The sequence below is a fragment of the Carcharodon carcharias genome, chromosome 13 (assembly GCF_017639515.1).
Source record: "Carcharodon carcharias isolate sCarCar2 chromosome 13, sCarCar2.pri, whole genome shotgun sequence".
NCBI lineage: Eukaryota > Metazoa > Chordata > Chondrichthyes > Lamniformes > Lamnidae > Carcharodon > Carcharodon carcharias.
Window position 1 is genome coordinate 129,930,142 of NC_054479.1, and position 27,590 is coordinate 129,957,731.

The following is a 27,590-nucleotide window of genomic DNA, read 5'->3' on the forward strand; positions in this document are numbered from 1 at the left end:
AATGAATATCTTCATATTTCATCCAGTAGATTAAAAAAAACTCTTGGTGGATCATCATTTCTATTTGTGAATTATCTATGTTAGTTACATTCATTTCTTCCAAGAGTTTTTAAACAGTAGTTTTCTTTATATGTAGCTTATTTGAGGAAGGAACTATGGATAAGAGAAATGAAGTGGTGTTTTTTATTGCCCCTGTTATGCGATTCAAACTTATCTCTTCAAGGGGAGGTTGATAACTCCAAGTCCCAACAGGCCTTGGAGATTCACGCATGCTCGGACCGGGAGCAGGTGGTGGATGTGCAATCTGGCATTTTGTAATTCTTCGAACCAAGGACAGGCCCAGTGCGCCGCACAAAAAGAAAACAGCGGGAAACCTGGATCACGTGACCCAGGAACAACATGCCATAATCGAGAAGGGTCCCAGGCAGGGGACAGAGAGGGGTCCCAAAAGACGGTTTCAGACAGCGGAGAGTGAGGTGGGACAGGGTGAGTTCCCAGTTAAGAAGAAAGACGAGCAGAGATAGAGGCTCCTAGGCTTTGGTAGCATACTTTAAATGGTGAGAGCCCAGGAGAAGCCCTGGCGATCGACGAGAGCCCAGGAGAAGCCCTGGCGATCGACGAGAGCCCAGGAGAAGCCCTGGCGATCGACGAGAGCCCAGGAGAAACCCTGGCGATCGACGAGAGCCCAGGAGAAACCCTGGCGATCGACGAGAGCCCAGGAGAAACCCTGGCGATCGACGAGAGCCCAGGAGAAACCCTGGCGATCGACGAGAGCCCAGGAGAAACCCTGGCGATCGACGAGAGCCCAGGAGAAACCCTGGCGATCGACGAGAGCCCAGGAGAAACCCTGGCGATCGACGAGAGCCCAGGAGAAACCCTGGCGATCGACGAGAGCCCAGGAGAAACCCTGGCGATCGACGAGAGCCCAGGAGAAACCCTGGCGATCGACGAGAGCCCAGGAGAAACCCTGGCGATCGACGAGAGCCCAGGAGAAACCCTGGCGATCGACGAGAGCCCAGGAGAAACCCTGGCGATCGACGAGAGCCCAGGAGAAACCCTGGCGATCGACGAGAGCCCAGGAGAAACCCTGGCGATCGACGAGAGCCCAGGAGAAACTCTGGCGATCGACAAGAGCCCAGGAGAAACCCCTGCGATCGACGAGAGCCCAGGAGAAACCCTGGCGATCGAAGGAGGCAGCACAAAGTTGGTGACTTCATGCTTGGGGTGAAGGTATCCCTTTGGAACAGCAGTATTCTGCTTGGTGCAACCAAAGAGCTGAAGTTGTGCTTGTGAGTCAGTGCTGGAGGAAAGACTCGGGAATTCAAGGGAACAGAGTCTCGGGAAACGAGATTCAAATGAAGTGGGCCATCATCGTGGCTCTCTGAGTTGCAACAACGTTTGGAGAGAAATCCAAAGTGAGATCTTCAAAAAGTGAAGACTAGAATCCTTCATGAGAGAGACAGAGTTTCAACATGATTGGTTGATTCAGTGTTCACTGACGCCTGGATGAGTTGTTGAGAAGTCCATGCAATCTGTCTTGGTCACATCTGCCATTTATTGTGCAGTGTGGTGTGTTCGATCACAGTCTGCTTGTTAATTCACATGTACCCCATATACTCAAACATTCAGGGTTAATAAGGTAGACATTGTAAAGTGTTTTTATCTTTTTGACCTTGAATAAAGTTTAATTTTGTTTGTTCAAAACCTGTGGAATCTTGTGGCTTTATTCTCTTCACAAGTGTCTTGAATAACAAACTTTGTCTAAACAAAAGTTACTAGTGCCTAAGTAGATCATACCAAACATTTGGGGGTCTGGTCCAGGATCGTAATACCCCCATTTCTTTTACTATGACTGAAATCTTCAACTGCGGAGAGAGATCTCATCATCAGGGTTCATAGAGACAGAGAATGCCATTTAGACCATCTTAGCTCATCCATCTAAGGAAGCCTACGGCTCCCCTCAATATAGCATACAGTTGGCCCTTAACTGATTCAAATTCCTTTGTTTCCACTATCCTACTTGGAAATCTGTTCTAATCCTTAACATTCTTTGTGAGGAACATCTTTTCTGAATCAGACCTTAAGTTGCATTTAACTTGTTTAAACCTGTGCCTCATTGGGTCAACTGGTGTACAATGCACCATGAAGCATGTGCCAAGGGTAAGAAATCCTTCTGTTTTCTCCTCAGTCCATATAGTCATTGTGCCCACAAAGACAAGAAACAAGCTCCTAAGCCTCAACTAGCATCAGTCAAATCCAGCATGAAGTGTAGCTGGGAGATGACTGCCCAGACCCGCACTCTCCCACCCCAAGCCCTAGTTATCTTTTCACCATGGGGAAGCAGCTGTTCAGTATTTTCTGGTAGCATGGCTACAATTAGGAGCTCACTGAAGTGGACATTGAATCTGCACGTTGATGTGATGCCTGCATTGCATGCCTCTTCATAAAAATTCTCTACAACAGACATAAATAATTAGTGTATAAAAATGATGATTTATTGAGTGTTTTTATCTTCAGGCTGAAATATAAACAGATTTACAGAAACCAAAAAGTAAACATCTATCTTTTCCTCCAGCATTTTTTTCATACCCCCATTTTATCTTCTTCCACTCGATAATTCCCTTGGGAATTATTTAGGCATGACATAACTTTCCTCTGGTAGATCAGGAAAGTCTGGGTCTAATGCTCTTCTTTCACTGAATCCAACTATTAGTTTTCCTCCCATCCAGTGCTCGCAAAATGTGGCACCCCACCCAGTGGTCTTGGTACAAATTGGAAACACGGGCTGCTAGATAGCAGATTGCAACCAACCTGAACATACTCCCGAGTATGAAACCATTCATATATGAAATCTTCTCAAGTGAATTTAACCTTCTAAAGTAAAAATTGTGAAGATTCTGCTGGTTAGGTCATGATGAAGAATGGCATAGAAGGACATAGATCACTGAGTGAGCTCTTGTTTTCAACATAGGGTACCACAGAGTGGTGCAGAGAGGAGGTGGCCACAACCTTCCAGAGGGAAAGGGAGAAAAAGGTAGCCAAGTAACCCTGTGCTTCTAACACAAAGCTATCAACTAATTCAGAAGCAAACCTGCAATGAGATGACCTGCTTACCCTCTGAGCAAGGAGAATAATAATCTGCTCACTTAAGAACGAGGACATAAATGTGCTCTACAGGCTAATGTTATAAATACCAGCTTTCCTTTATTTTTAGATGGGTAATATTATGAAACGGTTTGATAGGGTAGAATAGAAAGAAGATTTTTCCACTTGGAGGGGAGTCCATAACTAGGGGCCATAAATATCAGAAAGTCACTAATAAATCCAGTGGAGAATTCAGGAGAAACTTCTTTATCCTGAGAGCAGTTAGAATGTGGAACTTGCTACCACAGGGAATAATTGAGGCGAATAGTATCGATGCATTTAAGGGGAAACTAGTTAAGTACATGAGGGAAAAAAAAAAGAAGAATGTTGATAAGATCAAATGAGGGTAGAAGTAGCTCATGTGGAACATAAACACTAGCAAAGACCATTTGGGCCGAATGGGCTGTTTCTGTGCTGCAAATTCTATGCGTATTTTTGTTCTGGTGCAGTTATCACATGCAGCAACAGTCTGTAGCTATTCAACTTGATGTAAAAAAGAGATTAAAATGTATTATTCTTGCTTTTGCCCCCATTAAGTTGTGGATTCAACTGAACTGCTGGATTGCACTTCAGCCACATGCCTTTCAAGAGATTTACTCCCACATGAAAACAGAACTGGTCCCTCCGTTCAATACCTCGTTAACTCTGTGTGAATTTGTAAAACAAAACCTGCAGCAACTGAACACTCAATCCAGAAACACCGGCATAAACAGTGGTGGAAAGTTATTTGGATCCTTCAGGGGGTCAGGAGGCAGCCGGAAATAAATTTCCCATTTTATGACAGCAAAACATAACTGACAGCACACTTCAAGCACCATTGGCTACAACTTGCATGATGTCGTCAAAGACAGTAGTTATTTGCAATGCAGCCCGAGAGACATTTACCAACCAGCTAGCACTCCCACAGTGTGGAACGGGACTGGGAATAAACATTTTAGTGACGCAGAACAATAAACATTTTCATCTGAACTCTTGTTAAACCTTTTTTTTTGAAGCTCATAAGACTATTCAGCTCACCTGTTGGCAGACAGAAAGGATTGAATATTTGCTTAGTCTTAATTACAGTGGAGGTAACTGACCTTTCCCTTTCTGCCATCCTCATTCTCCTAAATCTACAGCAATAGGTTTTTAAAACATTCTTCATTTTCCTCCCAGCTCTGACAGGGCTTATTCAGCAGGGGCTTCCACTGACCCGTGATGGGTGCTATTCATTAAGGACTGGCCACAAACATATAAATCAATGTGTCAGGAAAGGAAGCCCAAATCCAAAGCAGCATCTCTGAAGGGAGCTGCAATTGATACTGATTTGTTCCACTTCATGAGGTCTCACCTGTCTGCAGTACGTACACAGTGCAATAATCAATTACACTGACAGGGTCCCAACTGGTCCCAGTGCTCAATGAGGTACACTTCCATAGACCATCACTCCTCCCTATCCCAGCCACTGTAGTCTGCAGAGAAATACAGGGACAAATATCGATTCCAGGTCAGCTGGAAACAGCAGGGGGCAGAAACAGTCAATGAGTCAAACAGTCAAAATCTTCGTAACAGCACAGAAATTAACAGTGACAAATTTGACTTGGAGAATAGTTGATAAGCATATGACTCAGTTAATTGCGCATTCTATGAACCACTTCCTATGTATCCTCAATATATTCACACAAGTCAAATGCATGGTCAGAAAGGTCAAGTGGGAAGACTGCAATTTTCACACAACTGCAAGTCAGGGTTGCTGGAATTTTGAAATTTTTTTATATTAGTGCACATGCAATTTCAGGAAGTGATTTTTTTTATGACTCTTCCTTTGCTTTAGTTTTCAGCAAAGGTGACCTGCTGTCACAGCTCCGTTGGCAACAGCCTGAAACTGAGAGCATTTTGGGGAGGGGTGAGTGGAGTGGTGTCTCGGAATTCCCCTTCTTCTCTCCCTGACTTGAAGGTTTTACGCTTCTTTCTACATCCCTCCTGTCAGCTGCTCAGCGGAGTAAAAGCGAGAGAGATAGCTGGTACTTGTACCATTAGCCTGTAGAAGCTTTGTTTCCTTGCAATCCATACATTTATGGCTCTCTCTCAGGCAGATCAGAATTCTCCCTGCTCACAGGACAAGCAAGTGGTCTCCTTCCAGGTTTGCTTTTGAGTTAGTGGACAGGTTTGTGAAAACAGCACAAGGTGATCTGGCTCTGCTCATAGGGAATTACAGGTCTTGGAATGCAACTACATGGAACGCAACTTAAAAGGACTCAAAGCTTTTTATTTTTTGTTTTGCACAAGTGGTATAACTTTTCTCTGAGCAATTGGAATTTTACATGCCTCACATCCATCTCTTGCTGAGAATATTAATATAATCCTTCCCATTGGCTCCACCAAAATTCCGCTATAACTGGCCTCTCACTGGTGACAAGATATTCTACAGAAAACATTTTTGTCATGCCGCTGACACAAGCAGGCAATGAGGTGCTTATGTGAAATGACACCAGGTCCCAACGTGAATGATATTGTTGAATTGTGCCGTGCAAAGAAAGAACTTTCTTTCCTGCTGTGCCCCTTCAAATAAAAAATACTCATTTCACAACTTCCACAGAAAACAGATTGCAACCAACATGACCAAGAATGGTGGAAGCAGATTCAAAGGAATTGAGATCTAGGCTTGTAAAGCATTTTCAGAGCTATGGGAAAAGACCATTAGAAAAGGACTAATCGATAGCTTGTTCGGAGACTAAGTACAGGCACGATGGGCTGAATGGTCTCCTTCTGTCCTGTATGAGTCTCGACTATGGACGCTAGCTAGGATGAGATCACATTCAACCAGGAACTGTTGGAACTCCTTTGCATGGCATCTCAGCACAAGAAACTTATTTTATGTTCATCTTTTAGTAGGCTAAGCTGTTAGATAATTAAAGAAAACGTTGACTCAATAACGTCACAGATGCTGTAAGGAAGCAGCAGTGTGTGCCCTTTGCAAATCCGTTAATCAGCGCTGAATGAGACAGAGAGAGCTCCATTCCACTATTTATGAAAGGTGAGAGATGGAATTATAGACCAGTTAGCTTAACATCTGTTGTCAGGAAATTTCTAGAGTTAATAATTAAAGATAAAGTGACTGAACAACTTGAAAGTTTTCAGTTGACCACAGAAAGCCAGCATGGATTTGTAAAGGGTAGGTCATGTTTGGCGAACCTGATTGAATTTTTTGAAGAGGTGATTGAAGTAGTGGACAGGGGAACATCATGGAATGCCATTTAAATGGACTTCCCAGAAAGCAATTAATAAAGTCCCTCAGAATAGACAGTTAGCTTAAGCTGAAGCTCATCGAATTGAAGGCATATTATGGACCTGGTTGGAGGTAGAGTGAAAGGATAATCGGCCAGTACTTTAATTGGCAGTGCATGACTAGTGATGTCCTGCAAGATCTGTGTTGGAGCCTCTTGAATTTGCTGGATTTATTAAAAGCTTATATGATGGGGGGTTGAAAGCCACATTTCCAAGCTTGCTGTTGGTGCAATGATAGGTGACACTGGAAGCAATGCAGATGTAAGCACAAGATTACAAATGATTGCTGATAGATTATGTGAATGGACAAACTGTGACAAATTGATTTCAATGTAGGCAAATGAGAGGTCATCCATTTTGGGCCTAAAAAGAATAGAACAGAATACTTTCTAAATGGTGAAGAGCTAGAAACAGTGAATTGCGGGTCCAGATAGTTTTTAAATAATTCTTGGGATGTGAGCATTGCTGGCAATGAAAGCATTTATTCCCCATTTCTAATTGCCCTTGAAAAGGCAGAATGGCTGCAGTCCATGTGATGGAGCTATGCCACAGTGTTGTTAGGGAAGGGGTTCCAGGACTTTGACCAAGCAACAGTGAAGGAACAGCAATACAGTTCAAAGTCAGGATGGTGGAGGAGAATTTGCAAGTGGTGGTGTTCCCATGTATCTGCTGCACTTTTCCTTCTAGGTGGTCGAGTTCATGGGCTCAAGGAGCCTTAATGAGTTGCTGCAATGCCTTTCGTAAATGGTACACACTGCGGCCGCTGCGCGCTGGTGACAGGGTGCAAATGAAGCAGGCTGCTTTGCTTTGGATGGTGATCATTAATATGTTATGGATAAATACAGAAAATAATAAATGCTGGCCAATAATGCTAATGGAATGCTGTTCTTTATATCTCAAAATCTAGAACACAAGGAGTTGGAACAGGGTTGTCCAACCTTTTCGTGTGAGAGGCCACATTTCAATTTGTTTCTCACTCATTGTGCTGATGAGCAAATTTCAGAAAGATAGGGCAGAATTTTTCATTGAGCAGGTGGGTATGCACTCGACCAGGTCGAGCGTGAAATGGAATGTGATGTCGTCGGGTGAGCATCCCGATGTCATCGCGCACTCTTCCGATACTTCGGTCAGGGGGCGCGCGCTAAACTCGGAAGCACGCCCGCTGACAATTAAGAGGGCAATTAAGCCCATTAACAGCGCAATTAACAGATTTTTTTGTTGCAGGCCCAACGTTATGGTTGACAGGCGGGTGGGCGAGTCGGCCAGGCGGGCTTTGCTATTTTCAGGAAACCTCATCCATGGGCGGGGTGAGGTTTCCGTGATAAATTAAAATTAAAATAAACTTCTGTGGGCAGCATTTTCATTACCTACATTTTCAGGTGGCTGATTACGAAGCTTGGACACTTTTTTCAGGTTTCTGTGATCTTTATTTTAGGTTGTTCAGGTCTTCAGCTCCAAGGCAGCTCTCCTGCCTTCAGGGAGCTTTCTGTGGGCACTTGCCCATGCTGACTTCAGTGCTCCCCCTCCTCCGGCCCCCACCCAGGCAGTGTTGAGCCTTTCAGTGCGTGCTTTTCGCTGGCTAGCCATTAATTGGCCAGCCAGCATGAAATCACAGTTGGGGATGATCAGGGTTGGCAGTCCATTCCCTGGCTGGTCCCAGACCTGCCGACTGCGCCTGCCCGCTGAACTGAAAACTCTGACCATAAAGTTTGGCACATGATCAAACATGAATTTAAAAAAAAAAATCAGTGTCAAAGCAGTCAACTGATCATGTAAAAAAAAATGAGTAATTAAAAAAAATTACCATTGAAAAGTGCCAAGCCACAGACCTAACCAATAAAACCTATTATGTCTTTTCACTTAAGAAGCAGAGCTAGAAAGGCAGGCTGGACCCCAAGTCCTGGTCACCAGGGAAGGGAACCAGGGCCCAGCTAAGGAGTTACACACATGCTGTGCAGCGTCATGCAGGCATAAAGCCACAACATAACAGAATTTATATCGAACTTGCAACAGAGAAACAGGTAACTTGGCCCAATCAGTGTTCATACAAGTATAGAAGTAGGAGTCCTGGTGGTCACCCTGTAGGACTGCACACAAGACCATTAATGCGGAACTACCACTGCATAGCCCTACACGTAATCAAGCAAAAAAAAAGACGTGTTCTTTAAAAAAAAATCCTTGTAACTTCAAATGAATTTCCATACAATTGTGGAATCTCTTTTGGTTAAGAAAGTAGGATAGCTCAAGCCTGATGGAACCCATCAATAATGGTCCTTGGGTTAACCAGTAAAGTGGCACACCAGAAAAAAAATAATTCTTTTACATTAAAGTACACTTTAACACATTGTAACTAAATCACTTTCCTGGGCTCTTTTCAAAATGCACTTTTTTCCCCCTCTTACATCATAACCCAGCTGAGAGGACAGCTGGACCACCAACTTCCAAGTCTCATTCAGTGGCACGACTGAGCTGAGGCCGGTTAATTCTGCCATCATTTCCTTCCTCGCCCCTTGCCCCTCGCTCACCCCTGCCAGTGCCTTCATACTGCCTTCTCCTACCATGGAGCATCTCACTTCATATTGCCCTCTAGTACCACAGAACATCTTGCTTCATACCGACCACTCCCACTGTGGAGCATTTGCTTTGTACTGCAATTTGTGAAGGCATGACCCAGACAAATGGCTTCTGACATCTGGCTAGAGACAGACTTTGCAATTCTGTACACCACAAGGGATTGTCTGTTTCCTTGACTATTTTAGTTCATTAAAGTGATAATTAACTGGTGTCTCCTTGGAAAGATTGCTCTTCAGTTTCTCCACTTCCAAAGAACAATCCAATTAAAGAAAGTGAGATACTCCCTTGTGATCTATAGATTATACAGATGCTAATGTCTTCAGTTTCTCTAAGTTACTTCAGAATGTAGTACGCCATGGATACTACGAAGGTGTTGCCTTAAAAGTTTCAGCAGCATAGCTGAAATGAATGTCCCAGCATGTAGCGTAACAACAATTTGATATGATTTGCTGTCCATAATGCAACTTAATCACCAGCTCAACTGTATTAATGCATGCTGTATAGAAACTGGATACATGGAATGCTTAGCCCACTACATGCTCTCTTTCTCCCACCCCAGGGGAAAGGAACAAAATTTAAACTTGCCCCCAAATTCCTGACAAAAGTATTCATAGTCATGGCACAAGGAAAAGCAAGGTATCTCTACTGAAGAAAAATTTTACCTTTAATAGCATTTATCAAGCCTTAAGTCCAGACACAGCTGCTTCAAGAGTGAAGGTAGTAAATTGTAGATTGGCGGAGTGGCCATGAAGTGCAAAAACTCTCATGGTTCATGCCTTCCATGGCTTTAGGACATCACAATGCATTCACACCAGTGGATTATTTCAGAAGGGTTATTGTTACGTTGTTGCAAATGGAGCAACCAATTTGCACACAGCACTGACCCATAAAAGCAATGGTAAAGATGACCAGTTCATCTTTTTTTTTGCGAGGGGGGTGGTGTTGACTAAGGAAGGAAATATTGCCCAGGATTTGTTTCTAAAGTTAAAAAGGGATAATTAATCTGAGATTTATCGCTTTAAGTCAATGGCCAGCAAAAGTCATTTAGTAAAATACATATGAACAGTAGAGACTGCACCACCTGAATTTTTCAGAATAGGTATTTGAGGGTTAATGGTGTACAAGGCTTATTAAACGGGCATTGGGACGATTGTGCTCATTACTCTAGAGATACCATTAATGAAGCAAAAAACAAATGGTGAGTCTTGAGTTACTCCAAGGTTATACTGGGTAAATACACTGTCCAGTATAGCACAGATCAGAAGATCCCTGATTGCATACAGAATTTCAGTTGGTGTGGCACAACTGGTTGCAGCATGCCTGGGCTTTAGTGGCAAATAAAGGAAAAATGAGGCAGAGTCTCTTTTGTTTGCTCTTTAGTAACTGCTGTTGAAAAGTGTATGCAAGTAAATGCCAGGTGAGGATAGGATCACTTGTAATTGAATAGTGTCCACAGATTCATTGCCTTGGCTTTTTCAGTGAGATATGGTATCGTTCACCCAAAATAACATGTATTCATGTGGCGCCTTTAACAATGTAAAACATCCCAAAGCATTTCATAGGAGCGCAATAAAACGAAGCTTCAGGAGAGCACAGGAGGAAGCACAGGGTATTAAAAAACCTTATAATGGACCTCATTGATATCACTTCCGTGGAGAGCCTTTTGTTTAGTTATGGGCATATTTTTAATGATCTATTGGATGCTTCATAAGCAATAAAGGTCTCCACGCTGTGCCAAAAAAGTGCAAGAAACTAATGATTGATGTTGTGTAGCAAAAACTGTAGGGATGGTCTGGATAGGATGAGATTTCAGGTTCACGGGAGCTAATGAAATGGGTCAAATGTTTTTCCATTAATTCTCATTGACTGGGATTTTAGCTGAAAGAAGCAGGTGAAAATGCTTAACCTCTCCCAGCTCTCAGAACCTAGTGCTTGCACAGATTTATTTTAAGTACAGCAGTTGCAGCTGTAATCATGCCAGCGTATCCTTCTCCATCTCCAAGTGAATGGCACCTATCCTTCTCTGTTACTGGATTACAAGCAGGATAATGGGATACTGCTGACTAAATACACCTCAGTTTTGCAAGCTAGGGGTGTGGATGATGACTCATAAAACAGTGAGACTCCTTGCTCGAGTGTTAAATGTGCACAGGAATCCTGAGATTAGATCACTGCTTGTAGATCACTGCTTGTAAATCATTGCAAGCTGTCTAACGTAGTTTCTAAAGGCCATAAGTCTTTCTCCTCAAGTTATTTGCTCTACTTGGTGCAAAGCAACGACTAGCTACGTTTAACATTATTGACAATGTTGTGAGGTAAGAATCGAAAGGTACATTCAAGTTATGAATGATGGAAAGGAAATAAATGAAGGAAGACTCCACCTATAGAGTGCTTAATCACATCTCCCAGGAAAATTTCAAAGTTTTACCCATAATTAATTATTGTACCTTGAAATGTTGATACATAACCAAATATGGCAGGGATTTTACACAGAGAAAGATTTCCACCAACAGCAATGAAATAAATGGCCAGTTAATCTGTTTTTGTGCTGTTAGTTGAGGGACGAATGTTGACTACACACTGGGATAACTCTCTGCTCTTCTTCGAACAGCACCATGGGAGCTTTAATCTCTAAACAGGTAGATGGAGCCACAGTTTAATGTTTCATTCAAAAGATAGTATTTTCAACAATGCAGGAATTCCTCAGTACTGAGGTTTAATGGTTTATTTTTGTAAGTTCACTGTTCTATATGTTACGCATATTTACACAAATTTGAATGCATTTTCTTCTCTTTGTAGACTTTTAACTTTTAGCATGGAGAAAAGTCCAGCATCAAGAAATCATTATGGCCCAAATTATTTCCACTGTGCAACCAGCAACACAGTGGTGGATCTCCAGCATAGTTAGAAGCCCTTGTTAGTTTTCCTTGCTGGCTAGATTCTAGACCTCAGAAATCAGTGGAAACATGCACCTAAGGCATATGGATGTCAGTTTGACTAAAGTTTCCACCAGGTGTCACTGCACGTCACTCTGTTATACTCCCAGTTCAAATAAGGTTTTTCTTTAAATTAAGCCTCTTTTCGATGCTTGTGGACCAGGGGTTGGTTAAGACCTGGGTAATGGAATGTTCTCACACTTTTGGCACATAATGTCCAGGTTAGGCACAGATGCAATTATATTAAAGCTCTTTCTAGTCTGTCCCAACAAACATGCCTTGACCTTCAAATCCAGAAAAGCAGCTTTTAAAGAATGATTGAACTAACATTTACATTGCATCTTGACATGTCTCAGGATATCCCCAAGCATTTCAATGAATTACTTGGAAATAGTTGTCTGCTATGTAGGTGAAATACACAAGTGTGACATTTCTAATTTCCACAATGAGCAAGGTTGCCAATTTATTGCCCATTAATCCTGAGTTACAACCAGTTTAATCCCATGCACTCAAACTGACCAACATATTAGTTAAAACTTCTAAAACCTAAGACATTCAGGCCATTACAGTTACCAGATTGGAGCCTGGCTGGAAAAGAGCCCAGATGCCAGTTGACAGACATACACCGCACAAACTCAATGTGCTGCCTAGTTGCTCCAAGCTCCCACACATATTTTGATTTTATATTATCATTGCTGACAAAGTTCTACTTTGAATTGCCTCGTGGTTTTACTCATCCCAAGATTATGGGTCAAGGTTTTCTGATATTCTAGGTAGTTTTTCCCTCTGTGCTTTCCCTTTAGATTTTCCAGTACATTTTAATTACTGAAAACACACATAAAACTATAATGATCCTTAAATCCAATACCAGCATCTCGTTAACTTCAACTCAAGTGCTAAATTAGCCCAAGACATAAATATGGTTTCTGAAAACGTAAACTGGTCATTCTGAAATTGTGCAATTGTGCAACTTGCTTGATTGTCTTCCTTGGTCTAATTAGAAAACACCTTCTTGGTAAAAACAAAGAATTTTGGAAGGTATGGAAGCATCAATATGAAGGATTCTGTTTGAAATGCAATTATAAGTAACCCAAACCAGACACTACAAAGTGCATAAAAATGCCTTGTAATAACTTTTGTGCGATCTATTATCTGAGCTCTTTAATCATTACCAGTTGATACCATCCAAACAAAAAGCTTTGGCAACTATAAATACAATATGACAAAAAAACTCTGCAATGCACTCAAATTGGATCTTGAAAAACCCTTTCCAATCACCTCCTTTGTGTGAAGTATAGCAGTGTTGAAAAATAAAAAATGGAAATTTTGCCAAGCAGATACTATAGAAGGGACGCACAGGACAGGATTCACTGCAGAGAGACTGTGCAGTGGAGGAGGTATTGGAGGCGGGAAGTGATGGATACAAAAATACAGCAAAGAAAGCACACAGTATAGGTGATACTTTGGATGGTTTGCGCCACAGAAGATGATGAGAAGGCATACAACATGGGAGGCACCACAAGAAGGCACAGAGTATGAAGGCACAGTGAAGAGGGCGTGCAGCATAGGAGGAATTGTATATAAGTTTGTGCTATGGGAGGCAAATTGAAAGGGTGCACAGCACACATAATTGGCACCGGTCCACTTTTTGAGTGATTGTCATATGCTGTCTGTAACTATGCCCCATTCCCTCAGTAGGCTTACCTGACTCACCGTCTCCTCTGTGACACTCGCCATTGATCAATGGTGCAATCCATGATTCAAGTCAAGCAACTGCTCAATTCACGGAATTGAAGGATTCTGGCTGACAGTCAATGTTTGCTATTTTAAAATGGAGAACAATGGCATCATGCACTACCTAGAATCCTCTGCATGCCAGAGACTGCTATATCCAGGAGCTGGGCAATCAGAAGAGCTATTTTAACAGATAACATTGAATAGTGCGAATGGAGGAGGGAGTGAAAAGCTGGTCATCTGCACAAAAGATGATAGGCAAGTACTCACTTGTGTGCAGTTTTGCTTTTTCACCTGTTATACAAGTGATGAAATTTTGGATGAGCCTCATGCAGTTTATGGCAAAATTCATATTCCACTGCATTCACATTGTAAGTCTATTAAGCATTTGTTATATTTAGATTAATAAAAACAAACAGAATTGCCTATATACCAATAAATATCCTGAAATCAAATGTAAGATGGAGCATTTTAGCTTATTTGGTTGCCTAGCTTCCAGGTCATTTTTCAGGGGTGTTTTTCAGTTTTACATTTTCTTTGGAATTGTTTGACAGCTTTTCTGAGTTTTGTTGGTTAGTGGGAGGTAGCCCAGAGAAGCTGCACCATATGCAAAGCACCGCTGAGAGGGCATAGAGTGTTGAAGGAACTCTGGAGAGTGCATGGTTTGGGAGGCACCAGAGAGAGATCGTGCAGTGTAGGCTGTAATGCAATGAGGGTGTAGGATATGGAAGGTACCGAGGAGAATGCTGAGATCATCTTGTTACAATTTGATTGTCTTTAACAAATCAAATTTCCTTACATCAACACTGCTATTAGCTTGCAACAAGTAAAAATGCAAGTGAACCTGCTGCTGATCAGGCATCGACAGACAGCGGATTGCATAATATTATCCTCTTCCACAATGGAAGGACTCTGCCACAGTTTGCTTGCACTTTCGGGACATGTAAATGAGCTCTGCTGCTACCTCTGGCAATATGCATGAACTGATCCCAGTGACTGACAGTTTCTTGTTCTATAATTAAGAATTAAATTGATGAAGCACTATGCCCAGTAACACCATCTGCAAAGAACGTCACAAGGAGGAAAGCTGCAAGTCAATCACAAATTAAAGGGATAATCTTCTCTTATCAATTGTGAAATTTCATCTGCTGAAAATTGCAGATCCCAAGCTGGACACCACAACAAGCTCAGGCCCTAATATCTCTATAGCATGAGCTTTTTGAAGTTCCATATATCATTTCATTAAAAAACTTTATTTCCAATAAGTGATCAGTGTAGAATGGGAGGCACGATGTCATGACACCAAGCCAGAATTATTTAATTCATTGCTGTGTATGTGGAATACAAAATAAGGGCGAGAAAACGATGTCAAAGCTTCTCAATTCATTAGATCTTACAACCTTCTGACAACCTGCTATAAATGCTGAGTCCTGTGGGAGGCAACAAAGTCTTGGGTCAATTTCAGGAAACTCTTCCCTGGATCCTTAAACTGATCAGGCAAAACTGACAAGTGGCATGATTATTTGTGACTCATGAGAAGGTGAGCTTGATGAACCCACGCATCCTTACAAGACCCAATATCGTTCACAATGGTCTGTGTAGATGCACTAAACAAAATGGTAGTGGTCATCAGAAACTCTCTTTCCAAAAACATTGTTGAGACTGGGTTCAGTTGAAAGTTTCAAAACTGAGATTAAATATATTTTTGTGAAGTACAGGTGCTAAGGGCTAAGAAACCAAGATGGTAAAACAGTCATGAATGGCAGAATAGGCTTGAGGGACTGTTCAAGTAATTTTTCTTTTTTGTTAAAAAAAGGAATGCGGTGTATAAACTTGGAAAAGGGAGAAAAGGTCAACAGTTCTTGGAATCTCCAAGCAGCTTGATGGCACAATGTTAAAACTTTAACAGACTGTGCCACAGCATGGCAGAATGCTAATTCACTTCACAGCGAGCAACTGATGTCAGACATGTCAGTCTGCAGAGCTGCTAAGGGGCCATGAGCCATTCCCCCACAGGAGAGGAAGGCAAATTCAGATTGAGAGACGCCCTTTCCTGACAAAGCGTCTCCTCCCAAAACATTAACCCATCCTTTCTTTTCACCGAGGCTAATGGACCTGCTGTATATGTCCAGCATTTTCTGTTTTAACATCTTTGGCTCCAGAGGGCACACGGTCATAGGGCAGCACTGAAAGAAGTTTGGGACAAGTTGCCTGTCTATTCCTCTCCACTGGGAATGATGCGAGATGTGGGAAGGACAGACTGCGAAACCAGAAGGGGAGAAAAGCTGTGAGTAAACGACAGACTTACAGTAAATCTATGAAGGAGATTGTAGCCCATTATTCAGGACTTAGCTGGACTCTGAATAAAATTAAACTTCAAGTAAGTAGAGTTTACATCCTTATAATCCATTTTATTTCCAATTCATCCGTCAGCTTATTGAAACAGTGCCTCTTGTGTATTGATCCCCATGGTGTACATGTAATGCTATTGATAGCTCCAAGGCCTTGCTATGATCAATGAAATGGACTTGAGCATGAACTGCAAAATTCTAATTGCTAAAAAGAAAATAAATTCTTGAATTTTTAAAAGTATTCCTGACATTTGTATACTGGCAGATGTCTGTTAGAATTCCCACGTCAAACTCCTTAGTGCTCCTTTCTACATTTACATCTGTGCTAATAGTTCGGGCAAGTGATTTAATCTGTTGTGTTTTTATATTTACTGTGTGTAGTGTAGCTTGCTGCCAAGACCTGGTGCAGTGAAAATGTTTGTTTCTGATAATAAATCATCAGTCATAGTCAAAGGTGCTTAGTGTGAACAATGAAACTACCTGCAGGATGATCCTTCATGTGCTTTTTTAAATTTATTACTTGTTTCCAAAATGACTTGACTCTAGTTGAAATCAGGATTACTGCCTTTAGGATCAAAAAAGAGAAAATTCCAACCCTACACGACAAGTGCCAACCTTCCAGGAATTTTTCTTGATTGCAATTCAAACCAGTGTTCACCCCAAAGGAAGATGGTTTGGAAAATGCATCTCTATAGATTAATAGATACGAAAGATTCATCACCCAGTACGCCTGATGTCAGCTGAGGTACTACAATTGCCCGCAGTTCCACATGACCTGCCTTCCTCTCTGGATTACCATCCAATGAAACTTATACTGGAAAGTGTTTATTTGGGATTTTGGGTGAGGGTAGGATCAGATTTCACTGTAGTGCACCTGCCGCAGTTAAACAGCCTGCCAAACCTCAATGCTTCAGCTTGCATGTGAAGAACGCCCACTTGATTGAGACAATGCAGGGCTGCTGTGTGTGCCTGGAATCGATCTGAAGTGATTTCAGGGGGGAATGGAGAGAAATTTAAGAAATAAAAATGCATCAGCCGCATAGAATCTAGGATAGCACAAAGGTGGACATTCAGCCCATTGACTTTGTGCCAATTCTTTCAAAGAGCAATCCAATTAGTCTCACTCCTCTGCTCTTTTACCATATCCCTAAAGTTTTGTTCACCTCCAAGTATTATCTAATTCCCTTTTGAAGGCTATGACTTAATCTAAATCCACCATCCTTGCAGGCAGTGCATTCAGAATTTTTCCTCATGCTGCCTCTGGTTCTTTTGCCAATTGCCTTAACTCTGTGCCCTCTGGTTACTGACCCTTCAACCATTGGAAAAGCTTCTTCCCATTTACTCTATACAAATCCTTAAGGATTTTAAACATCTCTATCAAATCTTCTCTTTGCCTTCTCTGCTCCAAGGAGAACAAGCCCAGTTTCTCCAGTCAATCCATATAAGTGCAATCCCTCATGCCTGGAACCATCTTCTGTACCTTCTCCTTTCGGAAGTGTAGTGCCCAACACTGAACACATGGGGACAAACTAGTGCTTATATGTGTTTAGCGTAACTTCCTGACTTTTGTACTCTATGTCTCCATTTACAAAGCCAGGATTCAATATGCTTTAATAACAACTTTAAGGGCATAAGAAATTGGAGCAGGGGTAAGCCATATGGCTCATCAAGCCTACTCTGCTATACAATTAGATCATGGCTGAACTTCTAGATCAATCCACTTTCCCATCCTATTTTCATCTCCCTTGATTCTATTAGTGCCCAAAGAGCTACCAAACTAAGTCTTGAATATAGTTGGTCTTCTGGAAAATTCCAAAGATTCACAGCCCTCAACTTAGTTCCAAATGTCTGAGCAGTTATCCTGAGGCTACGGCCCTGAGTTCTAGACTCTAGCCAGGGAAAAGAGCCCTTCACTATCTACCCTATTAAGCACTCTAAGAATTTGATATGTTTCAATCAGATCACCTTTTGTCCTTCTGAACCCCAAAGAATATAAATCCATTCTACTCAATGTCTCCTTAAAGGACAATCCTCTCATTGCAGGGATCAGTCTAGTGGACCATCGTTGCACTCTCTCTAAGGAAAACATATCCTTCCTCAGGTAAGGAGAGCAAAACTGTCCATACTCCAGATATGGTTTCATCAAAGCCCTATATAACTGCAGACTTCCTCACTCTTGTAACTCTTTCGTGTACAAACACATTTCCATCTGTTCCTATTCAGATGAAGTTACATTGTTTCATAGTTTTGCCATTGTGAGATTTAAACTCTTGATCTTGGGGTTACAAGCCCAGTACCATAACCACTTGGCTTTTTAGGACAAGCACAATCACTGTTGTAACTCTTTCGAGTGTACAAACCCGTTTCCATCTGTTTCAGATGAAGTTACATTGTTTCATAGTTTGCCATTGTGAGATTTAAACTCTTGATCTTGGGGTTACAAACCCAGTACCATAACCACTTGGCTATTTAGGCCAAGCGCAATCACTGTTGTATTGCAACTCTCTTGCGATAAAGGCTAACATACCATTTACTTTCCTAATTGCTTGGTTGCACCTGCATGTTAATTTTCTGTGATTGTGTACAAGTGCAGCCAAATCCCTCTGAATCACAACAATTACAAGTATTTCTTCTTTTAAAAATACTCTGCTTTTCCATTCTTCCTACCAAAGTGGATAATTTCACACTTTGCTACGTTGCACTTAACGTGCCTCCTTTTTGCACTGCCATTTAACGGATCTATATCCCTCTGCAGCCTCTTTATGTCCTTCCCACAGTTTAGTTTCCTACCTAGCTCTGGATTATCAGCAAACTTGGATATCATTCACTCAGTCTGCTCATCTACATTATTGATATTGAGTGTAAATAGCTGAGGCTCAACCACTAATCCTTGCTAACCTGTGTTGTCACAGTTGCAAGATTTGTGCAAAAACACCCGAGGTCTCTCTCTTCTTGCACCCCCATATATAATTATAGAGCCTTATGCTTCAGTCTCAACAGAAATGCACCAGCACAGCCACACCTTGATTAGGTGTTGCATGGAGATTGTGATTCAGGCTATAATGCAGAATTTCAGTGCTGAAATAGGGATTTTGTACCCAATTCATTTTGTGCCCATATTTTCTATTCACCACTCACAGTAGAGGAAGATCTTAGTGGTTAGACCAAATGACTTGGAAATAAATTTAAAGTGCTGGTTGAGATACACTTTGGTTCTGCAGGTACTCATTTGTTGCAACATGACACTGATAGCTTGTAAAAGGCTTCTGTGTAAAACTTAAGGAGGGAAACAAAATTTCAATAGCAGTCATTTGTTGTAAGCTTTAACAAGACAAAATGTTCCAGTGTAGTGTGAAAGACATCTAAAGTTCCTAAGCATATAAGTAGGCTCTGAATTATTTATGGAATAGCCACAAATTGTGTCTATCCATTTAGCCTATTCAAAAACTGAATTTCAACGCGAGTGTTACTCCTGGGGAGATGAATCCTTCTTGTTCTTTTCAACAAAAAAAAATCAAGTGTAATTGTAGCCTTTTCTGAATAAAAAATAATTTTCCTCTCAAAAGCGCAATACCCAAGATGCAGCTTATTTGAGTTGGTTTGATGCAATAGTTGCAATACATTTACATGGTAGTATTTGGGATAACGAGCTTTAAAAGAAACAGTGAATTGTAAAAACATCAGTCTGTCTTCCAGAAACAAGCTTAGATCATACGATTCACCCTTCCCAAAAACAGGACCTCCACATGTCCCAAAGTGGTTCACAACCTATGAGGTATTTTTGGAGCATAGTCCCTGTGGCGTCGTAGGGACACAGAATAACCAATTTGCACATAGCAAGGTCCCACCTACTGAAATAACTAGGTAACCTGCTGTGGTTGAGGGATAAATGTTGGCGAGACACTGGAAGTATTTGCCTGCTCTTTGAATAATGCATGATACCTGTCATGCCTATGAGATAAGGCAGTTGCATCCTCTAACAGTACAGCACTTCCTCAATACTGCACTGAACTCAGTCCAGATTATGCACTGGCTGAAGTCTCTAGGATGGAATTTGAGGCCATGATATTATGATTCTGGATCCAAGCAGACGGATACCATTTGTGCAACCCCTTTCCCTTCCTCCTACACTCACCTTTTTCTGCAGGTGAAGAAAAGAGAGAAATATTATAATTTATCCAAGTGAGGGATGTCAGTCCTGGGGAATGGAATAGCTAGCCCCATTAGATTCCCTTAATTTTAAATCTGAGATTGATAGATCTCTGTTAACCAAAGGTATTAAGGATATGGGACAAGTTAGGTTACAGATCAGCCATGATCTCACTGAACAGCAGAACAGGCTTGAGCAGATTGATGGCCTACTCTTGTTGCTAAATTTTATGAGTGAAATGTCAATTTACTGAAACCATGTTGCCAATCATATACAGCTATGTTGTACTTGTTAGGAATTGAACCAAGATTGGCCCATATTTCTTTCATATCGGGCCCTTCGAGCTGTCACCCAGTTAAGTCAGTCTGATCAGGATATGAACCCAGGCCCACGAAAGGAAAGACCAAGGTTCCACCCTGGTGAACATCATTTGTGAACGAATAATGAAATTGTAGTCGTGGGATTGTGTCTATTTACTATCCTTCTATTGTGATCACGGATAAAGAAATTCCAAAATTCAGCTTTGACATTAGCGCCCCTCATCTTGTATCCAAGGAATGTTACAATTTCCCACAACGCCCAATCAACTTACTTTGGTAGAACTTACAAACTTCCTCATGTTCTTAAAGTGGTGTGAAAGTTATTTTATTCGAGTGGGCACTTCAATCTCCATACTCAACCACTGAGGATTGGATTTCATTACCATCCCTACTCCTTCTATACTATACACATTTCAAATACCCACGACTACCGTGTGGTTTTTCCTTGAAAACTATCCTCTTTTCTTTGTTTTTCTCCTCCAGCATTTTTTACCCAATTTATCCTCCTTTGGTTCCTCCCTTGTAGCTTTCAGACAAACACATCTGGAACCTGCTCTATTAGTTCTATTATCCCATTTTCTAGCTTGTCCCATATCAAAATCTACTGACACTGTGATTGCTACTACACTGGTGCTCACAACCTCCTGATTATTTATCATCCCAGGTTCACTAATGAATACAAAGTCAAGCATGGCCTCAACATCAATTACCAGAGCCTTATGCTGCGACAAGAAACCATCCTACACAAGATCTATGAACTTGTTATTCCCTTTCTAGTGGTCCATGCACCTTATTCAGGATAATTGGAATCATCTGTAACCAGCACTCACCCTTTCCCAGGGACACACTATAATTTGTTGGAGTAATTCCAGATTTTGTCATGATGTCCTGATTGTATTAATTCTCTCTGTGATTCCTTTCCTTGCTGTGGCAGATTTTCACTCATATCGACTCTGGCTTCACCTAATCAAAAAGTTAAATCTCTTTCAATAGCATTGCTTTCTCTCATTCTATCATCCATTCTTCTTTCTCCTTCCAAATATTTGCCTCCTTAACAATTGATGTACTCTAGAAGGATAAAAACAAAAACTGCGGATGCTGGAAATCCAAAACAAAAACAGAATTACCTGGAAAAACTCAGCAGGTCTGGCAGCATCGGCGGAGAAGAAAAGAGTTGACGTTTTGAGTCCTCATGAGGACTCGAAACGTCAACTCTTTTCTTCTCCGCCGATGCTGACAGACCTGCTGAGTTTTTCCAGGTAATTCTGTTTTTACTCCAGAAGGAGTTCGGTATGACAGGTAGTGCAACAATTTTAAATGATGTGATAAAGTGCTATGCAAATATAAATCTTAACTTTATCGGGCCCTTTTTCTTACAAAAGCGCCTTCCTTCCCTTTTTTTGGGTTTACCTGCAACATTCCCCAGACAAAAGAACAGGTAGGCAAGCTACTCCCAGCAACTGGCTAATCATGTTGTTAAGTGGACTCCAGACATGCCAGGTTGATTCGCCATCAGATTTTCCAGTTATGCATGAAAGACCAGAGTCTTGTTGAACACATGAATGAGATTGGGATCTGCCCTACATAAGAAAGAACATGCATTTACAATTACACCTTTCATGACCTCAGAATGTCCCAAAGTGCTTTACAGCCAATGAAATACGTATAAAGTGCAGTCACTGTTGTAATGTAGGAAATACAGCAGCCATTTTTGCACATCAAGGCCCCACCAACAAAAAGGTGATAATGACCAGATCATCTGTGTTTTCTGGTGTTGGTTGATGGCCAACATTTGGCCAGGACACTAGGAGTGCTCCCCTTTGCTTTTTTAGAAATAATATCATGGGGTATTTTATATCCACCTGAGGGGACAAACCATATCCACTGTAATGCTGTAGCTGCATTTTAAAAAGGGGTTGTGAAATTAATATTTTTCTTTTTTAAACCAAGACCCCATCAATGGAAACCTGACAGAAGAATGTGTGGGTGTGTATAAAGAATAATCGTAGCTCTATCAGCAAGTATAGGACAAAACTGCAGAGAATTATTCACATACAAGATGACAGAAGACAATTATCTCTCTCTCCTGGCCAGTCTCTCAGAGCAATTCTGGCAGACAAACAAACTGACATCTCCCTCAAAGCAGGAGTTAAAGCAAAGGTTGTTCTAATGTGCAAATAAGAAAACAGGCATTTGCTGCAGAATGCTGTAAATAAACACTGGCATGGTGTTTACTGTGTACAGACATCAAATTACTTATGTATACCATTCTGACAGGATGTGGAACATATTATAGCTTACAGTCCTACTCCTGTGCATCAAGCATTTTGTAAAACTATGATCTCTTTGTAGCCAACTGTACATCATATTATGATGTTTAGTTATCTCCCATTTGAAGTCTTGTGCTGAGCTGAGGCAGTATTTGAGGCGGTAATTACTACAGCATTATTTCCAAGGCTTGAACTGTACAGTGCTGTACACAAGGCTTGAAAGTGAGCTCATAGCAAAAGTTGCACTAAGGGATGAAAAACTTTCATTTGCTTCAGGTGATCATTTAAATTTGAAAGCCACACTCAATCATGGTAGACATTCCAGAGACTGAGTTTGCCACAAATATGGCCTGTAACCACCACTCAATTATCACTTACACAATCTTTCTAAACATCTTTAAGATCTGTGCAGGTATTAACGCTGCAATTGGATTTTTACACCAAGCAAGATTAGACCAAAAAGAAATGTACTCTCAGTTCAGAAGGTTGACTGGATTAAGACATGTATTTTGCCTTGGAGTATGAGTTACTCTGTGGAGTGCATCATGAAAAATGAATTTCATCTTGAAGTAACAATTAATTTCACCTATTAGATACAGTGCCAATGAAGCTTAAGTGTTTAATAAAGTAAATCAAATTTACGTGATAATTTTGACAGTTAATGCTTCCCTTATGATACTCTAACTTCTTAAACTTTTTAACATTCCTATCTGCATTGCAAATTATTACACTCACTCCATCATCATTTTCATATAAAGTAATCATGCCCCAATTTGGTCAAATAATGCAAGATTTAACATCATCAGTGGAATACTACTGCATTCCTCACTCATGTAATTTACACATGCTGAATTTCCAATCTCTGCAATGCTGCCATAGACACATACTAAGTTAGAGGCCAGCTCTTCCAGCATGGAGGGAAAACTGGTCATCGCATTACCCAGGTCAGTTTCAGGGTGGTGGTGAGCAACAACTGGCTCACTTGCTGGGTTATGACCTGAGATTGCACATGGCACAGTAAGGGCAAATAACCTAGCTGAAAATATGTTTTGAGTATCTCCAATCTTAATATCATTATTTTAATAAATAGCACATCACATCGAATGAACACCACAGGTACAGGCCATTTGGCCCAGCAGGTCCACTATCTTTTGCTTCACAGGAGCAGCCTCCCACCCCTCTTCATTTAACCCTATTAGCATGCCCTTTCATTCCTTCTCCCCAGTGTGTTTATCTAGCTTTCCCTTAAATGTATCTATGTTATTCACTTGAATTATGCCTGTTGTAGTGAGTTCCACATTCTAGCTACTCTCCGGGTAAAGAGATTTGTCCCAAATTTCCCTTTGGGATTTCTTAGTGACTATCTCATATTAAAGGCTTCCCTAACAAACGGAAGCATCTCCATGCCTACCCTGTCAAAGTCAGATAACCATTATAATTTATTTCATCCAAGCTATTACAGTATATGCATTTTAACTTAACTTGTTCCCCTACTGTACACTCTGCTGGGGAATGGACTGACCTGAAACTATATTGCTGCCCCTTCACAGGTCAAAAACCTGGAACTCCCTTCCAAACAGCACTGTGGGTGTACCTGCGCAACATGTACTGCAGTATTCAAGAAGGTAGCTCACTACCACCTTCTCATGGGCAATAAATGTTGGCCTAGCCAGTGGCACTCACACCCATGAATGAATAAGAGAAATGGACTCAACCTCAATTATGCCTTCACCACCTTTAGATCTAGACTTGACTGTTTCAATGCTCTCCCAGCTAGCCTCTCACCTACCACCATCCGCAAATGTGAGCTTATCCAAAACTCTGCAGTGCATATCCTTGTGCTTGCTGATCTACATGTTTTCTGTTCAGCAACACCTCAATTTTAAAATGATCATCTTAATGTTCGAGTCTCTCCATAGCCTTAGCCCACCCCATGTCTGAACTCCTTCTTTCAGATTGCCACATATCTCCTCTTCTGCACCTCAGATTTCCATAGGCTCATCATTGGGAGTAGTGCCTTGAACTGCTCTAAGCTCTGGAATTCCTTCCCTAGATCTCTTTGCCTCTCTTTTCCCCCACCCTATTAAGTTGCTCCTTAAAACCCACCTCTTTGTGAAAGCTTGTGGTTATTTGACCTAATATCACCAGTTCAGTATCAAACTGATAATGCTTCTGTGCAGCACTTTGGGAAGTTTTTATATTGTAAAGGTGCTATATAAATGCAAGTTGTTATTGCAAATTGAACATCTTGAACTGATTATGTACAGATTCATTTGGTGAATTTTGTGAATTAACATGAAATGGATGGAGGTTTATTGATATGCAGATTATGATGAATTTGCTCTGATGCAACAAATAGTCTGTAATATAAAACACAGCTGTTTCTGAGCCATGGGACTACATCAATATATAAGTCCTAACCCCGCAGGTGAGAGTCAAAGAAGTACCTCTGCATTTGGAGCACCACAATGCTCAAGTGACAGGCGACATCTGTGAAAATAAATCAAAGATGCTTTTTGTGCTCAGATCATTCCAATTTAATAAAGTAAAATTGATACATAAAAATAAGGCGCTTTGATGTGATTTTTCATGTGTCTATTAATGATAGGGAATAACTATTGCATCTGTGTGCCACTTCATCCAAACATAATCCCAAATTGTGTTAGAGAATGACAAATAGCCATAAAAGCAAAATATTGCTAAGTGCTCCTCATTTTGGAATAAATATTCACAAGTCAATCACAAACAACTGCATCACAGGAGCGTTATCAAACAAAAACTGAGTGACATACGATGACATTAGGGTAAATAAGCAAAGCTTGGTCAAAAAGGCGTTTTAAGAAGTGTCTCAAAGGAGGAGAATGAAATAAATAGGCAGAGAAGTTTAGGGAGGACATTCCAGAGCTTAGGGTCTAGGCAGTTGAAGGCACAGCTGTCAATGGTGGAATGATTAAATTTGGGGATGTGTAAGAGGTCAGATTTGGAGAAATGCAGAGATTTCAGAGGGTCATAGGGCTGTATGAAGTTATACCCCTGGAGGGCTTTGAAAACAAGAATGAAAATTTTAAAGTTGATGCTTTAGTGGAGCAGGAGTCAATGTAGGTCAGTGAGCTGAGGGGTGATGCATGATGATATGTCAGCAATTATACTGCAGCAAACAAGGAGAGATGTTGCATAAGAACAGGAGTGGGCCATTCAGCCCTTTGAGCCTGTTCTGCATTGAATGAGATAATGACTGATAAATATCTCAGCTCCATTTACCCACCTTTGATCCATATCCCTTGATATCCTTACCCAAACCAAATCTTCAAATTTTTGATTGTCTGAGCATCCAGAGCCTTTTGGGGTAGCAATTTCCAAATTTCTTTGTGTGAAAAACTCCTCCTTGATTTCACTCCTAAATGGCCCGCCTCTAATTTAAAATTATGCCCCCCGTACCACAGGAAATAATTTCTCCTTATCTACTCGACTGAATCCATTGGTCATTTTAAAATATCACAATTATATCACACCTCAACCTCCTAAACACAAGGAATTATAAACCAAACTTATGCAGCCTGTCTTTGTAATTTAACTCTTCAAGCCCTGGTATCACACTGGTGAATTTGATTGTATTCCTTCCAAGTCAGTGTAGCTATCCTGAGGTTCTGGGTCCAATATTAAATGCAGTACCCCAGATGGGGTCTGACCAAGGTTCTGCATAATTGAAGCATGTTCTCACTTCTAAATTCCAATCCCCTTGAGATAAAAGAACATTATTTTAGCCTTTGTGTATCTGTGCACCAGCTTTTAGTGATTTCTGTGCATGGACATCTAAATCCCATTGCTCCACTACAGCTCCTTAGTCTCTCACCATTAAGAAAATACTCCAATTCACCCTTTGCAAATTCAAAATGGATGACCTTACACCTCTCTACGCTGATCTCCATCTGCCACAGTTTAATCCACTCATTAGCTGATGTCCCTTTGTAACTTCCTTCTCCCATCCACACAATTTACTTCCTCCCAACTTCGTATCCCCGGTAAACAATATACAAACTTTATTCCGTCATTCAGTCAGTAATATATATGAATGGTAAAACAGGCAAGGGGATCCTTGTTGCTTTCACCCTGCCTCCTCCACTGCTGTCATTAGCTCAGGGCCAACTGTAGTGTTTCAAAGGTAGATTAAGTCTATAAATTCATAACAAAAGAGCCAAACATGGGATTTTCCAAGATTGATATGGCTCAGTGCCACATGAATGGTGTAGTCATTTACTGAGCCATGAATGAAGTGAGCTCAACAAATGTCTTTAAAAGTTCAGATGCCTTTGCTCCAAGGAACTCGGGCACCTGAAACTCAGGAAAAGATGATAACTTTTGGTTTGGATCAGAATTTCTATAAACGACCGATTTAAACAAAGTCAATTTGCTAATCTTTCACTGAGGGCAATGGAAATCAGTCATTCAACAATTCAGTGCAAACAGGAACAGCAGAAAACACTTAAATGCATTTGACACAAGTGATTACACTTGTAAATGTGTTGCTGTCTCCTGATGAAATTTGGCACTGGGCTGATATAGTTTGCTGAGCAACAGAGCAAAGCTGGTAGTGAAAGGATATTTGATGCTCAAATCAGTAGTCAACATATAAATACTACTCTTGGGTCATGATTCCAACATACGGGGACAAAAAGATTCTGATTTGGCCCTTTGGAATGCTATATGGATTTGGGATAGACAAGTTGACTGTACAAGTAACTACAAATACATTGCATAGAAATGTTAAAGCACAGTTGCTGAATGAATAGCCCACCCACAAGACTTTTGTACTTTTTGAAACTTATTTGTGCTTTTGGCTGAAA

The 27,590-nt window shown here is 41.1% G+C and overlaps 1 protein-coding gene across 1 annotated transcript in view; it reads right to left on the minus strand.

Annotated features, from left to right (window-relative positions):
* exoc4 (exocyst complex component 4) overlaps positions 1-27,590 on the minus strand; it is a 525,449-nt gene that overhangs the window by 97,723 nt on the left and 400,136 nt on the right. The gene's annotated exons all lie outside the window — the stretch shown is intronic.